Source organism: Ovis aries, chromosome 23, assembly GCF_016772045.2.
Source record: "Ovis aries strain OAR_USU_Benz2616 breed Rambouillet chromosome 23, ARS-UI_Ramb_v3.0, whole genome shotgun sequence".
Taxonomy (NCBI): domain Eukaryota; kingdom Metazoa; phylum Chordata; class Mammalia; order Artiodactyla; family Bovidae; genus Ovis; species Ovis aries.
Window position 1 is genome coordinate 22,187,289 of NC_056076.1, and position 3,900 is coordinate 22,191,188.

At 45.5% G+C, this 3,900-nt stretch overlaps 1 pseudogene; it reads right to left on the minus strand.

The window, feature by feature from the left end:
• Positions 1 to 451: 451 nt before the first annotated feature.
• Positions 452 to 2,477, minus strand: LOC101116879 (high mobility group protein B3-like; annotated as a pseudogene).
• Positions 2,478 to 3,900: the final 1,423 nt, after the last annotated feature.

Genomic DNA, 3,900 nt, shown 5'->3' on the forward strand with positions numbered 1-3,900 from the left:
CAACAAGACAACCCGAAGCTGAATGGATGCCCACTGCAGTGTCCACAGGTCCAGCCCTGCAGTGCATACCCTGAGCTACGGCCCCTTCAGCAGGCATCACCCCCACAGCCTCCACATTAAGCAAGGAGCATCAAGAGTGTGTCTCGGTTGCTTTGTTCTTTTTACAAACTATAGATATGTACAGTTGAGAACTCGGGGGTTTTTAGTCAATGACTGTAGAATTAATACACCACCTTACAAATTAAAACAAAAATGCTAGAAATGTCTTTAAATGCCTTGTCACACCAACTGCAAAGTGCCCATGGTGAGGGGAACACAAGAGCCTTTTCATTTTAAAAATGTTTAGAAATATGTACAGCTTTGATACAGTTTCCAGGTGCTCCGGACACCCATGGCCGCTTCCTGTAAACCACTGACAACTGCTGGGGCGCTTTTAGAGACTACCATATGATCATGATCCAGTCGGGTAATTAAACCTAATGAGGGCAACAGACACATCTCGGGTGAGAGGTGTGTCAGTCACGGCACTCCCTACCCTAAGGTATTCACGAGACAGATCAACAGTTGTTTTCAATTCATCCTCCTCCTCCCCTCCTCTTCCTCCTCATCCTCTCTGTCTTCCTCTTCCACCTTTTCCCCGGCAACTTTAGCAGGACCCTTGGTGCCATCAAACTTCTCTCTAGACTTATAGTCTGCGACACCCTTCTCATACTTCTTCAGCTTTGCTGCCTTCTTGATGTATGGCTGCTTCTCGCTTAAGTTATTCCCCATCTCGCCCAGCTTCTTTGCCACATCTCCGGTAGAGATGCCAGGGTGTGTAGACTTGATCTTGGGGTGGAATTCAGAGCAGAATAGGAGAAATCCAGACAGCAGTCTCTTGGGGGCCTTAGGGTCCTTCTTCTTCTTGCCTCCCCTAGCTGGTCTGTAATCCTTCATTTCCTGATCATAGTGCACTTTACATGCCTTTGCCATTTCATCGAATTTAGACTTCTCTTTCCTGGACATGGTCTTCCACCTCTAGGAGCATTTCTTGGAAAATTCAGCAAGATTGACAGGGACCTCTGTGCCGGGGTCCAGCCCCAGTGGATCCAGGGTAATTCAAAGTGGGGACGGAGTCAGCGTCCTAGGAATTAATTGCTTAGTTAAAGATATAGAGGGAGATTAGAAAGGAATAGTGTAGTAGGAATATTAGTGGAGAAAAAGAGGCTGAATAACTTGGTTTACGTGGGATACCCATAACGTTTCGAGACAAGAAGCTTGCACCACCTACGTAGGCCACTGGCGCCCACATGAATATCAGAGGGTGCCCCTCCTTGGGCTCCCTCTCACGTGGATCTTAAAAAGCCAGGGCAAAATTAGCAGGCTTGGTGAGCACCCACGCTCCAGATGGGAATTCAGCCAGAAAAACAGAATAAGAAAGAATGACACGGGGTAATCAGTCTTTCCAGAAACTGATCCGTTTTCTTTATTTTCAGGTTCGCTTATATACCTTTTTTTACACATAGAGACAAATGGAAATTTTAAAGTCATATGGGGGTCAGCAGTCCTGACCTTTATCAAAATCAGGTGCTTCATATAAATGTATACAAAAAGGTCTTTAGGGGTTTTACATCATCTTCAGGCCAGGGGGCCTATTAACATTTTACGATCCTTTCTTTCTGATAATGGTCAGTCAACCAAAAAACTTATTTTCCAAGGGTGATTTTTCTTAAACCAGGCACCGAAGGTACCAGATAAAGTTGCATTCCAATACGGTGAGGGTGTAGTGGGTTACAATTAAGAAAGGAATTTACTTAGCCTAAGGTTTAACATGATTAATCTTAAAGGTTAATACTTATTTCTCCTATATGCTAGTTATATATTTATTAACATGTATAAGGGCAGGGGATTTAGCAGCAAACATTGGCTCGATAAATGAAAAACCCTTCACCAACATGATTTTTATCTTTAGAAAAACCCAATGCTAACTAAGACTTTCAAAATACTCCAAACTCTGTGCTGTTTATGGTTGAAAGGTTGTAAACAATCATGTACATAGTTGCAAGAGTGTGGATAATCCTGTCACACAAGCTAGTGTGCCAGCAGAGAGGTATGACCTGAGACACCATTGTCACTCCCAGGAATTTTTATTAACTGGAGCTATAGGTTAACCCCTTCTCCAAGAGAAGTGGGGGACAGCCCCCCATAAAGTCAGAGGTGTAGGTGAGAGCATAAAGCAGTAAAGTAGGCAGACTCTGGTTTTGGGGGTAGATGCTCGGGAACAGGGGGTTTCCTGAGGCTCGATCCCGCCTTTGCGTATGCTGAAGCCTCCTTCCTCATGACCTTTGCCATGGGCGGAGTTCCTCACTCTGGCTCCTGGCACCTCTGGGTTTTTCTTCTTATGTTCCTCTCTGCACATCTACACAAAAAAGGAATCAGCACACATCTTGCCCTTTGGTTTCTTGGGATCACCTTTAGCCATCTTGACTGTATTGTTCACTAATCTGGGCAGCGCAGAGCAGGACGCTTGGCTCAGTGCTCCACAGCCTCGCACTAGCTGCCTCCAAGAGAGGCCAAAGTCTTGCGTGTTTCTTAATCTGATCTCAGCATCTAATCTTGGCATTAACTTGGACCACAAGAGATGTGTAGTATTAGACAATTTCACAGATCAAGAAAGTCAGAGAGGTTAAACAAATTGTTTAAGGTCACACAGGAAGTGAGTGGCAGAACAGACTTGAACCTACGGCTGTCTTACTGAGCCACTTTACTCCAAAGCTTGGGCTCTTAACCTCCATGGAACTCCAGACTGCCTTTTATAAATGGCTTCTCCTCAGTCTTTTTCTTATGCCTTGTGGTCAAGCCCCATTCTCGGAATGATTCTGCATAGGAAAATGAATTGTGAAAAAATGAGTTGTTATGTGAAAGACCCTGATGCTGGGAAAGATTGAAGGCAGGAAGAGAAGGGGACGACAGAGGATGAGATGATTGGATGGCATCACCAACTCAATGGACATGAGTTTGAGTGAACTCCGGGAGTTGGCGATGGACAGGGAAGCCTGGTGCACTGCTGTCCAGGGGGCCACAAAGAGTCGGACATGACTGAGCGACTGAGCTGATTATGTGTTCTCATATGCAAGTCAAAAAGACTATTTCAGCAGGAGGGAAAATGTACTGGCAAGGAGCAAAACCATGCCACATCTCTGCGCTGATGGGTACAAAGGCCACACCATCTTTAACATTACTGTTGAAGACAAAGGTACTCAACAGTGTGGAAAGTCCACTGTGAGTCATTTCCCTTCGTCAAGGCCAGAATGTAGTAATGGAAAGGGTACCTTTCACACTCAGTAGGAAATAAAATCAAAGAATGGGAAGGCTTGCTGGCAATAACTGAAGAGAGATGACCTGGCCACATGAGGCTGTGACGGAGAAGGATTCTAATCTCCCAGTGGAGACACATTTAAAGTTGACGGCCATCTAGACTGTTGTACGTGTGGTGTGTGCTTTTTCTCCTGGGCAAAGGGTCCAGTTGCTGCTGCTACTGCTGCTAAGTCGCTTCAGTCATGTCCGACTCTGTGCGACCCCATAGATGGCAGCCCACCAGGCTCTCCCATCCCTGGGATTCTCCAGGCAAGAACACTGGAGTGGGTTGCCATTTCCTTCTCCAATGCGTGAAAGTGCAAAGTGAAAGTGAAGTTGCTCAGTCGTGTCCGACCTTCAGCGACCCCATGGACTGCAGCCTACCAGGCTCCTCCGTCCATGGGATTTTCCAGGCAAGAGTACTGGAGTGGGGTGCCATTACCTTCTCCGAAGGGTCCAGCAGCACTGTCAAATTCTCTATGGTATAATAGAGAATAATCATAATACTATTAACAGTTAGCTCATCATTTTTAAAAAAGATATAAAGATGGAGTTGAACATACT